The sequence below is a fragment of the Tachypleus tridentatus genome, chromosome 13 (assembly GCF_004210375.1).
Source record: "Tachypleus tridentatus isolate NWPU-2018 chromosome 13, ASM421037v1, whole genome shotgun sequence".
In the NCBI taxonomy this organism is placed as follows: Eukaryota; Metazoa; Arthropoda; class Merostomata; order Xiphosura; family Limulidae; genus Tachypleus; species Tachypleus tridentatus.
The window spans coordinates 109,162,783-109,181,260 of NC_134837.1; the positions used below are offsets into that span (position 1 = coordinate 109,162,783).

At 35.5% G+C, this 18,478-nt stretch overlaps 1 long non-coding RNA gene across 1 annotated transcript; it reads left to right on the plus strand.

Annotated features, from left to right (window-relative positions):
• Positions 1-161: 161 nt before the first annotated feature.
• LOC143239411 (uncharacterized) lies at positions 162-18,018 on the plus strand. The gene is made up of 3 exons (XR_013021169.1): positions 162-415; positions 14,269-14,667; positions 17,785-18,018. It is a non-coding gene; the product is annotated as an uncharacterized LOC143239411 (long non-coding RNA).
• Positions 18,019-18,478: the final 460 nt, after the last annotated feature.

Here is an 18,478-nt window from a genome sequence, read left to right on the forward strand (position 1 = left end):
CAAGTACAAAGTTTTCCCTAATGTTGGCTTTCTTCAGGACGTTTAATACATCAGTACGTGAGGTATATAAAGTCATGCTCATAAATTGCAATTAATAATAACATTCCACTTCACAAAAAAGGCTAAAATAAAATTTAAAAAAATAACAGTTTACGTCTTGTCGACAACTTTCACTGTTATTTTGTAGTGTTAATTCAAACTGGCAGACAAGCAAATTATGTAACATTATACAAATTTAATTTAAATAGTATATGTTTAATTTTGACGCAGAACTGATAAACTTTTGTCGTTTACACATAAAAAAGATAACACAACATATATTCTGCAACTTAGTTAGTTAGTTAGTTATCACCATTAGATTCCATCTAGGAACATAGGGCCGCAATCGCTTGTGGATTCTTCAACAAGTATTTAAGTGAGTATGTTGTTAGCCCACTTCTGCAACTTATTTGTAACTAATTTACAGCCACAATCTCCTCATAATAGAATTTCCTATAGAAAATAATATATACTAATAATATGACCAAACCAGTCTGACGGAAGCACGTGTCATGTTATGTGTGTCTTTTATTATTGATATTATCGTTACTATACTGAAAACACTTACATCTGAGATTCTTACTACTGTTGTTATTGTGTTTAGTTTTAAAGCTATAATTTTATTTTATTTAATTCTGATTTGTATTTCTCATAGACTTTCTATATGAAATTGAAATGTGAAACTGGGGAGGAACACAATAATTTAAATTGCATGGGCAAGCCTTCCCTAACCTTCGGGCCGGCATGGCCAGGTGGTAAAGGCACTCGACTCGTCATCGGAGGGTCGAGGGTTCGAATCCCCGTCACACCAAACATGCTCGTCCTTTCAGCTGTGGGGGCGTTATAAGTGAGGGTCAATCCCATTATTCTTTGGTAAAATAGTAGCCCAAGATGGGCGGTGGGTGAAGATGACTAGCTACCTTCCCTCTAGTCTTACACTACTAAACTAGGGACGGCTAGAGCAGGTACCCCTCGTGTATCTTTGCGCGAAATTCACAACAAGCCACAACCAAACCCTTCCCTTCTCCCCCATGGTGCTGGCCCTACACCAAACAAAATGGAATGCTACAAGTAGTGCGAGTTGTAGAAACAGGTAACCCCTCCACGCAGCTCAACAGTTCATGTATGGTAGATACGAAAATATTGAACCTTTATTCTCTTAAGCAACAACTTTGGTAATTTTTGGAAGACACTTCCACTAGTCCTCCAGTAGGTCAGCAGTAAGTTTATGCATTTACAAAACTAAAATCCAGGGTTCGATTTCACGCATTGGACACAGAGCAGATAGTCCACTATGTAGTTCTAAAACAATAACAACTTATTAGTAACTAGTTTACAGCCACAACCTCCTCATAATGTCAGTAAATATAAAAAATAATCTCATATACTTCTTTCAGAAATTAGTGCGGAAACTAACACAAAAGATGAAATATGTTGCACAGTAATCATTGTGAAATGGAATGCAACCATATAGAACTGACAACGCCCGTCATTCTTGCACGCAATCTTTGAGTTCAGTTAGCACGGGAGTGCTACAATAAGGAAGGAGTAAAAGCATTTCTAAGAAAAACGGAATTTCTGTTATCGCAATTTCAGTTACATTTACATACTTCATAAGCACGTGTTTGTATATGTATCATGTACACATTAGACGGAACAATTAAAGAAGCACTTTTTTCAAGTCACTTTTTAGGCTACGTTTAAACTACTACATGTCGAATTTTTCTATCTACGCTTGTTTTCTAAAAACAAACATATTTTAAACACACACAACACCATAATTCCTATGATGTTTATTGTAACCTACAATTAGGTTTAATAAATCACAAGGTCAAGAAATTATACATTTTTTTTTTTTGGGGTATAATTTTGCTCAAAATGGTTAATTTCCAAGTTTCATGTAAAAATCGGTACAAAAAATTTAACTACCACAGCACAACTTAAACTCTTGATTTTCGTTAAAAATAGTAAGTTCAATGAAATTGAAATAAAACTCGAGCATCGAAATTTACAGACACAACTTGATGAAGAGGCAAAGTTTGCTCTTTAAAGTTAGTTTTGTTTGTTGAATTTCGCCAAAGCTACTCGAGGGCCATCTGTGCTATTGTCCCCAAGTTGGAAGTGATACACTAGGGGAAATGCAGCTAACCAACAGCACCAACCGTCGATATTTGAGCAACTAATCAAATAATTAGATTGACCATTACAATGACACGACCCCATAGTTGAAACAGGCGAGCATATTCGGCGATAGGATTCAAACCCCCAGATTGCGAATAGAGTGCCCTATTTACCAGACCTGGTAGTACTGATAACGTATTTGTATAGGGGATATTTAATAAATAAAATGTAAATAGGAGTGGTTTATTTTGCACGTGCTAAATCACATGTTTATTTAAGGGTTTTAAAATGTATGACAAGGTTGAGTGACCAAGTACAAAGTACGTTACGAAATTTCACAAAACTCGTTCAATATATTTACAAATCAATTGACCTATTTTTATTTTGTTTTTACAACTTCAAAACTATTAAAACAGCTATTTTATAAAGGTTGTCAAACTAGAATGCATGCTTAAGTTTTCTTGGAAATTAACACGTGTTGGTCTACATTTACATTTAGTTAAGATAACAGCTGAAACAAGTTATTACGAACAGAAGACGGCCTTGTACGTTTCTAGAAATAATAATTAATATAAATAAAAGCTCAACAAGTTTGGAGTTGTTTGGTTGTAACTTACAAGCTATTTTGGGTGTAAATTTAAAAAACACCATTTAGCTTACGTATTAATAGAATGTCCACAATCTAGAGAAGCTGTAAAATTTAAAGAATACTTTCATAGTACAATATTGTATTGTTACTTACATATATCTAAACAATTACATATTGAAAAGATAGAATGTTTGTTTGTTTTGAATTTCGCGCAAAGCTACACGAGGACTATCTGCGCTAGCCGTCCCTAATTTAGCAGTGTAACTTTAGAGGGAAAGCAGCTAATCATCAAAACCCACCGTCAATTCTTGGTCTGCTCTTTTACCAACGAATAGTGGGATTGACCGTAACATTATAACGCCCTTACGGCTGAAAGGGCGAGCATGTTTGGTGTGATGGGGATTCGAACCTACGACCCTCGGATTACGAGTCGAGTACCTTAACTACCTGACCATGCCGGGTCAAGATGGTATGATTTTAGGCTGTAAAACAAGATTTATTCATCATATGCTGTTGTAGACCTGGACACCCTGACAACCCCGGATTAAGGCATGGGCTTACCAGGCTGAAGCCTAGAACCTCACACTAATTAGGGGGCTTCAAATTATGACTGTAAGTCTATTGCACATAGAGGTTCTGTTTCGAGGAGGTCTCTATAAGTTGAAAAGCCTAGGGCCAATAAAACTCTTGATCCGGCCTTGCACCCTGACTACTTAGTCAGTTGAAATCCGATAACAGTCGACTTTTTAAACTGAGATCAGAATAATTTCATTTACAATTTTGCTGAAGGTCTGTGCAAAAATTATCCTTCAAATACAACCATTCGTTTTGCTGTAACAGATAAATGCTATGCTTGGTTTTTGCTTGAAACGTTGCACAAGACGTAGAGAAAACATATTTCTTAAATCGGAGTTTTTGTGTGTGTTTTTTTAAACTTCTTTACAATTTATTATGTAGAAGAAGTAAAAGAAAACGAAAAATCAAACAAAATGTGTCATCGGATATCTCAGTTTTGACAGCATAGAGTTTTGGAACATGAGGTAAGCAAATTGGGAGGAAATACACTGAAAAATAGTCCAGCATAGTAGATATATAGATTGTTCATGGTCCTCTTGGCCATTTCCATGCAGCAGTGAATTCATTTGAAGGAAGAGGTGTATTCTCTGACAACTCTGACGTTGTCCTGTAATGTTTTTATCTCTTTGCTCCTCCTAGGTGTTAGATATATACCACTATTTCCGTTTAATTTTAATGTGAGTGTTTTAATTTGGATAATTAATATAGCGCAACTGTTACAGTTATTCCTTTTTAGGAGTGATAGTTTAATGCAGGTTTGTTTACATAATTGTTTGCTAATCGTACATTGTGTAGCTCCATAGTTATGAACTGGTGTTTGTCGTGCCAATCGTTCATGCTACCAAAACCATCCGGATGTTTTCATTGTTTTAATAGAATATCATTACATCATAATATATCGTGGAATGTGAAACGTTCTATGGCTTTGTAGGACTGAAAATACGTGTCTGTAGATAGATAGACATTTCTGAACTATATGATTGCGAGTCTAGCCATAAAGAGTGTATAATGGTGATATTTCAAGAATGAAATTGTAACAGACCGTATTTTATATTGTAATACCAAAGCAAGAATAATTCGTTTAGTCAGATTGTGTTCTAAAGTAACTGAACCAGCCTGTATGGACGTTGACAACAAAGAGACAATTATTTAGAGCTCTGGATGCAACTGTGATAACCAACAGTGTCACAAACATTTGTATTTGCATTTGATTTTTTTAATATATTAGTTTTAAAAATGGACTATCTGCTGTTTGTTTATTGTTGAAAATTTTCGCCTGTAAATCACAGACACCTGTTGTAAAGAATCCAGTCCATGCATTAAACCTGGCAGTAGTGAGCCAGCCAGCATCTGTAGTAGTAAACAGCCATAGGAGGAAAGGTAAACAATGGTGACAAATAGAGCAGTATACAGTACTGTGCAAAAATGGTACGACAAAGTCAAAAATTAGATTTCAGGCTTCTTTTAAAAAACAAATCCTAAGTAAAACTTCAAAATGTTATTATTAATTTTCACATTTAGTACAACAGAAACGCAGTGAAAGTGCAGGAGTTAAGCAAACAGTTACTATTTTGTGTGTCCACTTTCGCTTTAATAGCTGCAGACACTTTTTCAGGCATTCTTGCATCATATTTAATAAATGTGTCCTTTGAGGTTTTTATCTAAATATTTCTAATACACTTCCACAAAGTTTTTTTGTAAGTTATTTTTGATTTGTCAAGTTTTTGATCTATCAAATTCCAGATCTGCTCAATTGGGTTGAGATCGAGGCTCTGTAGGGACCATTACATTCTTTAAATTACTTCAGCAGCTTCTTCTCAGCTAAATAATTTCTTTAAATGTTTGTGAGCATTATCTTCTTGGTAGTAGAATAATATGCAAGAAACTGGTTATATCATGACAGAAGTGTTACTTGCACTGGTCTATTATTCCATTTATTTTCCAAATATCTCCTGTATCTTCAGCAGAAAAACATTCCAAACCATCACACTGCCTCCTACATACTTTATCGTAGGTGCTATGTATTGAGGTATTTTACCTTTCTTCTGCCGGATGTACAATCTATGCTTTGAACTAAATATTTCAAGCTTGGACTCATCCACCCACAACAAACTTTTCAAATAATCATCGGCTCAGTTTTTGTAGTTTTCGATAAATTTCAGTCTCTTGAAAATATTTGAAGAACAAATTAAAGTGTTTTGTTTTTTAAAACTGCAACATGACCAAATATTTCATTATTGTTAAGTCTTCTTGATACTGTAGATCTTGAAACTTTTCTGTTATTTGATACATGGCTGTTTATCTAATCCTTTAGATCAGCGACACTCTTTCTTCTGTCCTGAAAGTTGCATAACTAAAGGTAGTTGTCATCAATATAATTCAATTTAGATGTTTAGCCTCTTTTTTTCCTAATTTTCAACTTATCTGTTTCGGTCTCTTGATACAGGGTGTACTTGAGAGTGTTTAGGGTAACATTACAAGTCTGCAGCAATTTGTTGGAGAGTCCAACAAGCATCACGTAAAGTTTTTATGTAAACTTTTTGCTCCACTGACAATTCTCTACGCTTTTTTGGATGTGGCATGACCATAAAATTTAATACGTTGTGTTAAACACTATCAATGTTTATTTGTTTATTTTTTTCTAGCATATATTGGTATCATACGCTAGCTTCTTGTTAACTTCTTTCTATACAGTTAAAACACTGCATGAGGTACCATGATAGTTATTTCAAACCCTAAATTTGATCAGTTTGTTCATTCAAACAGAACTTTTACGACATGCTCTTTCTACAAGTATATGAAAATGTAAAGAATGGCAGGTATTCTCACCCAAGCTCATTCAATTGTCAACAAAGATTAGTGAGGCATTACTGTATATAGTGTTAAAATTTACAATCTGTGATGCCATGGTAGAATTAGCCCCGTAAAATGGAAGTAATAACAAAATATTATCTTGTCCCAACACTTTTGCACACTAATGTATGCACAGCTGTAGCGGTGGCAAAAATATTATAGAGGTTACAACTACACTATGTAACATGTTCGCTGACTTTGATAAGTGGATAAAGAAGAGTAAATGACTTTGGGTTAAAAATGTTGATCTACGAGAGTTAGTTAAACAACAAGACATAGCAAGAGAAGAGCATAGGCAGAGAAGAGAGGAATAAAGACTGAAATAAGAACATGAAATAAAACCTGAGAAGGAAAAGGAAATGGAAGATACTGGAAATATAGAAAATAAGAGCACAAATTAAGATCACCCAGTTCATCCAATAGAAAGATTAAGGATCCAAGAAGAACAATTGGCAAACTGCTTAAATTTGATGAACATAGATCTGACATGAAACTGAAAACCGAGAGTACAAGAGCACAAATTGAGATCACTAAGCTTATCCAACAGAAAGACTAAGGATCCAAGAAGAACAATGGAGTCGAAGCCAGCTGACCCAAACTGCTCAAATTTAATGAACATATAAATGACATAGATACATTCCTGAAAAGATATGAATTATTCACCCAAAATCAGAACTGGAACATAAATGACTGGGTAGTCTATTTTAAACCTGGCAATGAAGAAACTGTATTTGAATTTGTGGTATATCTACAACGATACTTCACAAAGTGGACTGATATAGCCAAGTGTGAAGGTATTTTTTTAAGGACTCACAGACCTACTAATATGTGAACTGTTCATAATCTACTGGCATGCCACTGTTCCTGAAAGAGAGATCAACAAAAGACGTGGAAAAAATGATCAAGCTGGCAGCACAGTAAATAGAAGTCCATGGAGGTACTATAACTGGCAAGTTAAAGAATAACCAGACGAAGTTGAATCTAAGGATGGATGACCGCCAAAGATGACAAGGAGTCAGCAGAAAAATAAGAAGAGATTATATGTTTTATAAAATAGGCACGTTGCATGTGAGTGCAAGGCTGTCACTAACAAGCAGTTGCAGAAATCTCAACATAAAGTACACGGAACTACCTACAAAGGTAATGCTGGGAATAAACAAAAACATGATTGTCAACATAGATGTTGCTCCTGGCAAAAAAGAGAAAGAAGACAACTATTCAGATTCACCACAAGAATGAAGTGCTATGATTGTGATTGAACTATGTATGATTGAGGTTCAGCTCAAGTTAGTAAATTTGGGTTAGCAAACAGGTCAACAGTGTTAACGGTGATCAGAGAATGTGTCAAACATTGAAATATACAACAAGTCGCAACATGTCTGTATCTGAAGGCTATATCAAGGACAAGAAAGTGAAAGTTCTAAGACACTGGGTGCAGTAGTGCATGAGTGAGATCCAGTATAGTATCTGATGATCAGATGATGAACAAAGTACATCTGTATATTCTGGTTAGTGGGAGAGTGAGAAAGTTTACCATAACAGGAATATAGGCGGAACTTCATACTACTACTGGAAATTCGTGAAGCCATGTATATTAAGGTACCAGGCAGTAGAAGTTTGAAGAAGCCAGACATAATAGAGCCTGATGAGACATCTGTAGTCACCACAATAACTCATGAAAAAGTAAGCACTTTCAAAAGGTGACATCCTGGAAACTTAAAGATCTATGTTGACAGAAGAAAGACTATTCGCTTCAGAATCTTTGTGGCTCATGAGTCAATTGTGGAAGGAGACATTTGTCAAGATCATTAGAAATGCAACCAGATTTTGCAAATCATATGACACCTGCCAAAGCCCAGTACCTGGAGGGAAGTCACCTAAGATGTAACGTGGTGAGATGCCTCTTATTGAAGAGTCATTTAGCAGAGTTGCTGTGAACTTGGTTTGAGCACTAGCGCCTGCATCCAGCAAGGGCAGCTTGTATGTGCTGACAGTGGTGGACTATGTGACACGTTACTCAGAAGCCATAAAACTGTTAAAGGTACATAGTAGCAAAAATCTTCCTGAAAGTGTCCTACAAAGTAGGCTTTCCAAAAGTGTCTTGAGTAAGAGGAGTGCCTAGTTTACCTCAGAACTTATGCAAAAAGTGTGCTGAATCATCAGCACTAGGTAGCTCTTTATCACTCGTTACAACCCCACAAATAATGGACTTTGTGACAGTTAAAGGAATTTTAAAGAATGTGGTGAAATGATGTGCTAGGAGAGATTATATAACTGGGGCAAGTGTTTGCAAGCAATGTTATTTGCTCACCAGGAAGTCCCACAAACAAGTACAGGATTTTCACCCTTTGAGTTACAGTAAAAAAATAGTAGAAAGTCCAATGCAGATATTGAAAAATTATGAACAGGAGATGAAGATTCGGAAGTGAGGAACACATGCCAGTATACGTCAGATCTTAGATTTTAAGGTAGCCATAATCACTTCTGTGAGATGACAGTCAAGGATCAATGTTTCAAGGTCGGATAGAAGCTCTCAATGCTGCTACTCACAGATAAAAACAAACTCACACTACAATAGAAAAGACCTTTGAAGTGCAGGAAGTGATCAACATAATGGACTATGAAATGAAAGTAGACAGGAAGATCAAGATCTACCATGCCATTCAGTTGAAGAGGTACTTCAAGAGAAAAGACTTAATGGATGCAGCTATTGGAGCACAAGTTGTATTTGTTACTGTCATACATGCAGAAACAGAAGATGGGGGCTTTGTCATATCAGATAAATATCTCTTAGACCTAATATCATTGAGTGGAGATAAGATATACAAATACATTAGCAACAGTGAAAAACTGATTGGTAAGCAGAAGAAAGAGCTACAAGATCCGTTATGCCAGTATTCAGATGTCCTTACAGATAGACCAGGTAAAACAGTCCCTGTGCAACGAGACCATGATCAAGGATCTAGCCCTATCAGATGCCCTCTGTGATGAGAAACTTCATCAAGCAAGAAGTTGAGGTAATGTCAGAAGTAAGAAGCAATGAGCCTTCAAATTTAGCCTACTATTCTCCAGTGGCCATTGTGAAGAAGAGCGTTGGCTCAAACCATTTCTGCATAGACTTTCAGAATAGGTTTGAATTGACGAAGTTCGATTTTGAACCTATGAGAAACCCAGATGTTATCATGGTGAAATTAGACTGGACCAAGTTCTTTACCATGGTCGACCTCAGTAAAGACTATTCGCAGATTCCAAAGAAGACAGAATATAAAAAGATGGCACTTTTTGTGACACTCTATGGATGCTACGAGTTCAAGAGAATGATGTTTGAGTCAGTCAATTCAAAAATGACATTCAATTACATGATGATAAAAAATTTTACACCAAACCATCGACAACGAGCACTATGTGGACGACATTCTGATCCCCATACCCAGATGAGAAGAATATCTGAAGAAAGTCAGAGAGCTGTTCAGGTGAGTGTGGAAAGCAGGTCTGACCATCAGATCATCTAAGTTCTACATCAGTTATTCTGTGTTGGACTTTGTTGAATGCAAGGTGGGCAACCAACAGGCAGCCAAAAGAAAAAAAGCCAACCAACATACAAGATTCACCATCTCCAACAACCAATCAGCAATTCAGATCCTTCCTGGGATTAATGGTATGCCATAAGAAGTTCATTCTAATCTAAGCTGAATTAACTACACCACTGACTGTCCTGAACAAGAAAGGTCAAACCAATAAGGTGAAGTGGGAAAATCACAGTACGTGACATTTCATAAATCGAAGAACATTTTAGGGAGTTTTTCAACCCTTAAAATTCCATACTTCAAGAAAGCATTCATCATTTAGGCCAAAACATCAGACATTAGAATTAGAACACTACCTTTGCATAAACGTGTAGATGGACTATTTTCCTTAATGTGTATTAGAAACAAAAACTGTAGTGTAGTGAAAAGAGTGATTGAATAAGAGTGCCTAGCTCTCATATTTGCCATCAGAAAATTTCAGAAATATCTGTACGGGAAGGAGTACATCATCCAAATGGACCATCAGCCCCTTGCATACATCCAAAGGTGCAAGATATGTAATGCAAGTTTCAAGAGGCGGGCGTTGTACGTTCAAAAGTTCCACATTGAAGTCATCACGAAGACTGCAAATGTTGATGCAGAGTGTATGAGTAACTTTGTGAATGAACTGAAAACAGTATTTGTATATAATGTGAAAAAACTATTGTAAATGTTTTTCTCGAAGAAGGCTTATTGTTATGTATACGCAACTGTTTCCATTTAAGTTTAACGCGAAGGTTATGATTTAAATGTTTTATGGCATGAGAGTTAGATTTAGTTATTTTTATGAGCGATAGTTTATCACATGTTTGTTTATGTAACTATTTGTGAATCCCACAATGTGTAGTTCCATAGTTATGAATTGGTGATTGTAATATCATAGTGTCATGTTACTAGCACCTTCTGAATTTTACTCTTTGTTTTAATTTAATATTATTGCATCATAACATTTACTAGTGTGTGGAACATTCTAAACCTCTGTTGAGGTAAAAATACGTGAAAAAATTTAGTTACATGATTGTGAATTTAGCCATTAGAGCACACAGTGGCGATTTTGAAAATGACATTATCACAAATTGTGTTATATTAACAGAGCAGGAAGGACAAGTTATTGTCAGTTGTGTTTTAAAGTAACTTAAACAACCTTTGTAAACATTAGCGCGAAAAAGGCAATTATTTAAAGCTCTGTATTCAAGTATATACATTTGTATATACATTTCACTTGTCTTAATATGTTATTTTAAAACAACTGGACTATGTAATGTTTGTTTACTGTTGACATTTATTGCCAGTCACAGACACCTACTTTAAAAAAGCAAGCCTATACATAAAACCTAACAACTTGACACAGTGCTACCAAAAATATTGGATTTCGCATATGCGCACTTCCTATGTATTCTTCATGTAAGTAAATTAGTAACATAGACTTAAGCACAATTTTCCTACAGTACATAGCTTTATTCCACTGACAGCTCTGTATGGCTTATAAGTAAGGTTTTAAATTTTCTCTTTCACAGTTGTCTGTCCAGTCTTCATATGCCGGTTGTGGGGTTTCAGACAAGCAGGCATCACACAAATGGTTATAATACGGTTATAATATGAGTTTTAAGAGGTATATTCTATAAAATCTAAGCATGAATGTGAAAAAGTTCATCATTGTGTAAAATAACAGTCTATTATCATAGTGTCTATGAGGACAAGTAAGGTTTCTTGATGCAAATGTTATTGGTTTTATGTGACCATTAATGTTCTAATTCTCTAGTACTGCTCATATACCAACTGAAAAAGTATCATAAACTACTACAAGTTCTGCATCTAGATCATAGTGAACTAGGGCAATGTTTCTTGTGATCATTCATTCATTACTTCTTGGCAGCGGTTTTGCGAGACAACTAGGGGCGCTCAGAAACATTACTGTCTCTTCAGCTCTGCTCATGGAGTTAAGGTTAGGCCCTACTAGAAAAGAATTATGATAATATTAAGAGGGTATGGTAAATACCATATTATTTGGGAGTGGTCTAATTCCTTTAACATTAAAAAAGAAAGAAAGAAAAAAGATGGAAGAACTGTGAAATAAGGCGGAAATTAAAGAATGATAAACGGCTTGGATGATCTTCGGCATTGGTAACTAAGTGATCCATGGAAAGCGAATGAGACCAAGGTTGTGGCAAAATAGCGAGTTCTTATATTAAGAGGTTATAGCTCACAAGATAGCAAATTGTGATTGATTATAACAGTGACTTTAGATTGCAATTTGCCTAAGAAATGTTTTTTAGTGACTTCTATCTTTACATTTAAGTTTTAGTTTTAAATGGCAAGGCACCTTTATATGGCAAGAATCATAGGATCCAACAATTCAAAGTGATAATTTTGCTGTGAGAGGAAACGGGTGTACACAGGGAAACCCACATTCCCTGTCAGGGTGTCGAATAGAATAGCCTGACTATGCCCGAAAAAGCAGCATCAGTAAAACATATTAACGATTTGAAACATTTCATTAGATAAACTAAAATACGCAAATAGAAATTTAAAGTAAAGGTTGAGTTGGATGGTCATAATGACGTAGTCATATACAGACGCTTTCTGAGGTGCGCTGAAATGGTGGAGGAGCTGCGTGAAGGATGATTAGATCTGTTGTTGGCCATATGTTGAACGCAGAGATCTGTGGTAGACATCGTCTTGTGCATCTATGGCCTGTAATTTTTAATCCCTTCTAATGATTCAAGTTAGGGTCTGTTGGCTGGATGCTGGTTGGTTTCCAATAGAGGATGTCATGTTTGCTGTCGTGATACGTATGGTTTGGGTATGGAGCGTGGTAGTTGTTAACTTGGGAATCTATGTGAATTTGTGGCACTTGTTGGTTGTTATAGACTTGAGGCTGTCGTCGTCGTTGGTCTGGGTAGTGTTGTCCTTCATGTGTGGGATAGATAGAAAAGTATTAATGTTTGGTAGAACTGAAATTTGTGTTTGTCAACTACTTGTTTGGAATTAATAATCACTTTCGTAAAATGAGTGGGGAAACCTTTAATTCCCGATTGGATCTGGTAAACAACATGCAATTTCGATATGGTGGCTGCTCCTATTGAGTGCTGAATGCCGTTTCCTGTGATAAAATGTTTGGTTCTTTAAAACGTACTCTGATGTACATCATTGCACACCCAATTTAAACCTTTTACAGCAAAATATGCAATAGTACCACCTAGTGAGCAGCGATTTTCTGAAATCTTGTATTATAATGAGCATTTTTATTGGACGATCGCAGTTCAGGTATACTAATAGAGTTTAGCGCCTTCTTTATGATCTTTATCTTAGATTCTATGAGATGCATGCACTCAACCAACACTTTGAACCCAAGAAATTTGATTTCTTGTAACAAAAACTTGCAATTTTTCTTATATAGTTGCAAGCTATTATCCAATACTCTGTTAAGAACAGCTCATAAATTTGTCAAGTAAGATATTTATGTTTGTAATAAGAATATCATTAGAAAAGAAAATTGACCCCAGTTAGACCTTTCAGTACATTTTCCATGGTTCTCTGGACCAGATTAAAACATGAACTCGTATAACGTAGAAGATAAACAAACTACCAAAGTCTGCAGTTTGTGTTGATGATTTTTAGAGCAATCTAATAGTAAGCTTGTGACAGTTTTATGAAGTACATACCTCCAGAAAAATATCAGTATTTAACAGAAGAGGGTAGAATTATCTTACTAGACAATATGTTTAGCATTCGTATGACTGGTGCAGCCCAATCTAGGAGTGTGTGATTTTACATATTACACCTTTAGTCTCAAGTCTTTTGAGTTCATCCTCGACTTTATGTTTCATAGTAAATAATAATGGTCTTGTCTTATGCAACACTACTGTAGTATCTTGAGTGATTTCCAAATTAGCCTTGAAATATTTAAAAAGCCCTATTACCTTCAACAACAGTGATTTAAACTAACCCAGTAATGATGTCAGTTTAAGGGTAATTTTGTACTTTGATCTATATGATTTATCCTATTAGCTTCCATGATCTCTTCCAAGGTAGTTTAAGATGCACTGACCAAAATCAAACTAAGAGCAAATGTTCATTCCCTTTGTTAACAATTAATGGTAGATTGTATCCACCATCCAGTTTCTGATCACTTCAACAGCATACTCACTGTGTGGCCTCAAATTCGTAAAGTCTCATGGCAGATGCACATTTCCAAAAGTTCCTTATAATCAGAAGCAAATTTAACGGTCAACTAAAGCTGACTGAGTCCATGTGTTTTCACTTCACTTTTCATTGGTATGAATAGATCCTGCTGGTCACCATTTCTGTTTTAGCTAACTAGACATTTATACTTAAATTTGCCCCTGCTCATAGTGTATATGGTTCACAAGAATTCATGACTAGTATCCAAGTGAACATAACAAGTGTGTTGTCAGCTATGGCATTAACATGTAGCGATGGTCTTTCATCTGGTGTAAAACATTTAACGAAGTTTCATTGTACATTTCACTAAACTGCTCTACTGTTTCTTTATTCCTATAGATATTTGTATTGCATCTTTCAGACGTAAACTTGCTAGACAACCAGTCTTATAGCAGAAGTTACGTATGTCTTTTGATGTCTTCATATGTCAGCTAAGTGGGTCTTCTCACGCAACACTAACAAGATTTTGCCAATGTACTTGACTTTGTATTACTATATGTAGTAGTCTGGAACATACATACTCTACTTAATGCTATGCGAATTGGACTGACACTATTGTATGGAGCTTTATTTTTGTTATGAACTGTAGTGTATTGAGAAATATTTCCTCCCCTGCTATGATGGATCCTGTTGACTGACTATGAAGTAATACCTGTAGAATCTGCATCTATTTCTTGGAGAACTGGCATAATTTTCTGTCCAAACACCACAGTAGTGGCAATACAAGTTTTAATAAAAGTAAGCTTTTTTTTCTATAGAGGTTACCCTCTTATCTATGAAATCATAACTGACTTCACACAAATGCCTGTCACACATAACATATTTTACGACGATTTGAAATTTGCAATATTCTGTTAACTTGCAAAACTGGAATAAATAATCAGGAGAATATTCACCTGATTTAAGTGTAACTTGAATCTTTGTAAGGTGATAAACACTGTAGGGCTATAATATATCCTTTGAGAGTCTGCACCAAAGCTGTGAAAGATTTACTTGCAGGTTTTGCTGGTGCAATTACATTATATAAAGTGCACAAATACTTACACCAATAAAAAAAGAAAAAAAGTTGTTTAGTCTCTGTAGCCGTTACGTTTATCTTCCTATTGGTGTCTGCAGGTAGTCCAATTTCCCTCAGAACATTCTCTTCCATTTCGTACATTTCAAAATTTTTGCCCTTACCACTGAAGGCCTCTATTCATTAACATAACTACTGTACAGTAGAGACTGCAAATACAAGGGAGAGAGCGATAGCTCAGGAAGACCAACAAAAGTTAGACCGTATATCAAATGCATTTTGTGCTTATTTTCTGGATGTTATTTTTAAAATTAATTTTTGAAGGGAGGGCAAACATTGTAGTTGCACCACTACCTCTGTTTTTCCTTCCATATTTAAGCATGGTGGTTGGGGACAGAGAATAATCATAGCAGCAGAAACTTGAAACATACTTATTTGCAAAAATTTGATTTTTCGGCGATTCATTATAAGCTACAACAATACAGAAAAGGTCATACATAGCTGAAAACACACACATGCAGATATAATGCAATAATACTCCAATCACCTACAAGTTCTTTTGAAAGTGAATTGTAAAACTTCCTCATCATTACTTATCATGTCTTTATATTAGTTATTTATTTATGTGAGCTCTTAATACATATTATAAGTTGTATAATGGCTGAAAGAAGTTATTATTATTTGTGTTTTATATGTCAGTGATAAACAATATTTTACTAAGTGCTTCATTACTTTGAAAGGTTTATTTTGCTACTGTACTGAAGAGTTTTTCTTTGTATTGACATTATTAAAAATATAATTAATTTATATTTTGAATTTCTGTGTTAAAAGGCTTTTGTGTATTGTAATGTTCATTGTCAAAAAGTATTATTGTAACATGCTCTTTATTTGGGAAGATTATTTTGAATTATTTGATGAAAATAATAAGACATTTACTTCACATAACAATAACCATTAATTTATTTCTTCTACAACTTTTCCCACAGACTACTTTGACCAAGTTGTAGGCATAAGTTTACAAACAAAGTTTCATCAGGAATTTCTCGCCGATAGTACCTTTGTCTATCATACTTAACTTTCATTAATAAAAATATAGTTCACCGAGTAGTTAAATAGCAGAATAGATGCAATAACTCTCTTTGTATAACACTGAACTGAAACATTCATCAAGTTCTCACTGACTTCTCATTCACTAGTGCCGGCATGGCCAGATGGTTGAGGAACTCGACTCGTAATCAGGGTTGCTGGTTTGAATCCCCGTCACACCAAATAGCCGTGGATGTGTTATAATGTAACGGTTAATCCCACTATTCGTTGGTAAAAGAGTAGCTCAAGAGCACTGCACAACAAAGTTTTTGCTTCTTGAACACTGTGGGGTGTTCCTCGGAGATTTTTGACTGCTAATCACGAAAATAACATCCAAATTTGCCCATTACGTACCGTTTCACCGAAATCTTCAGTTTGACCAGGACATTGCTACAATAGAAAAACGATATCAGGGCAACTAGAATCCGTCAATGCTTGCTGACTACTGTTGGACACTGCAACGTGATGCACCGGACATTGAATACAAACGAAAATCAGGAGCAAAATACTTTTAATTATGTTGAAACATAAAGGCAATTAAATACGTTATTGCCGGTAAACAGTTAACTGTCTATTTCTCAGAGTTCCTACGTGATGAAGCAAAACCAAAACTATATTTGTGCATACCCACCAGGAACCTATCACAATCAGCAAAAACTTTTCAAAAAAATTGTTGTGCAGTGGAGTTGGCGATGAGTGGTGATGACTAGCTGCCTTCCCTCTAGTCTTACACTGCTAAATTAGGGACGGCTAACGCAGATAGCTTTCGTATAGCTATGTGCGAAATTGAAAATAAACCAACCATTCACAAACTGGCTACTCATATTCATATAAAGTGTGCTCTTATCTCGAGAAATTGTTCAAAATTATAAGATTCTTGATTTCATTGTAATTATCAGTTTATTCCCACCAATCATAAAATTATAAATCTCTCACAAAGCTATACAACGGCTATCTGCGCTATCCGTCAATAATTTAGTGGCGAAATACTAGAGGGAAAGCAGCTAGTCATCACCACCCACCGCCAACTCTTGGACTATTCTTTTACAAAAGAATAATGGGATTGATAGTCACATAATAACGCCTACAAGGTTGAGAGTGCAAGCATGTTTTTCGAACTAGCTGACATTTACAAAGAGTATTGAGGTTACGACTAGAGAACACCATCTGGAGTGCAAACATGTCATGGAAGAAGTACAACTAATACTTATTTTAATGCCTATTTTAATATTTGTCATGTATTCCTTTAAAACTGTTGGTATTTATTTAGAAGTTTTTATTGGCCATGCAAATGAAATAAAAAGTAGTAAGTAAGTTAAAAAAAGCATTTTATTCTAGTCTAGTTTGTTTATTTGTTTTGAATTTCGCGCAAAGCCACTCGAGGGCTATCTGCGCTAGCCGTCCCTAATTCAGCAATGTAAGACTAGAGGGAAGGCAGCTAGTCATCACCACCCACCGTCAACTCTTGGGCTACTCTTTTACCAAATAATTTTGGGATTGACCGTAATATTATAACACCCCCACGGCTGAAAGAGCGAGCATGTTTGATGTGACGGGGATTCGAACCCGCGACCCTCGGATTACGAGTCGAGTGCCTTAAAAATCTGGCCATGCCGGGTCTTATTCTAGTCTAAAAACCATTTTCAATTTTTCCATATACACAAAGATTATGAAATTAACGACAAAATTTTACTACAAATTATTGCATACAAAGTCTTATTTCACATTTATAGTTATTTTCATTTCTATACTAGAAGCACGCAAAATTTTACGAACGAAAGCTGAGTATATCCTTAGTTATGTTAAGAAGAATTTCACATTACAGATTCAGATCCACTTATCATCAAATGCATGAATCTGGACCCCATCACCTCTTGTTTCGTCCTCGAGCCGTTTCGCACTAATCACTTTCCCAAAACAGTGAAAGAAAGACCAAAAGCCTTTTTCCACTAGTGTAGATCAGGTATTTTTATAAAACTGCTTGGCAACAGCAAAAAAAGTTCGTTTTGTTTCATGTTTCAAGTGAGTTCCACAACATATGTACTACAACTACATATATGTGTATATATACACTGCTGGCCAAAATGAACATAAAGAAAAAAATATGTATTTTGCGTTGTTAGACTCAACCACTTATTTGAGTAGAGTTTCGAAAGATGAAAATAAGAAAAGGGAAAATAAAAATAAAAAGCGTTTTTAGCATTTAATAGGGAAAATGTGAACATTATGAAATTAACCTAAATACCAGCTGGTCAAAAATTTAAGACCATACTGAAACGAAGCGTTAATCGGTAAACACGTAACAAAATTTAGTCATGTGTGTTCAAGTATTAGCGTTGTCAACATCTCCCACTGACATCTCCTGTGTTACATTAAGTAAAAACATGACAAAAGCTAAAAAGTTGACAGAGTTTAAACGTGGCAGAATTGTCGAGCTGCAAAAGCAAG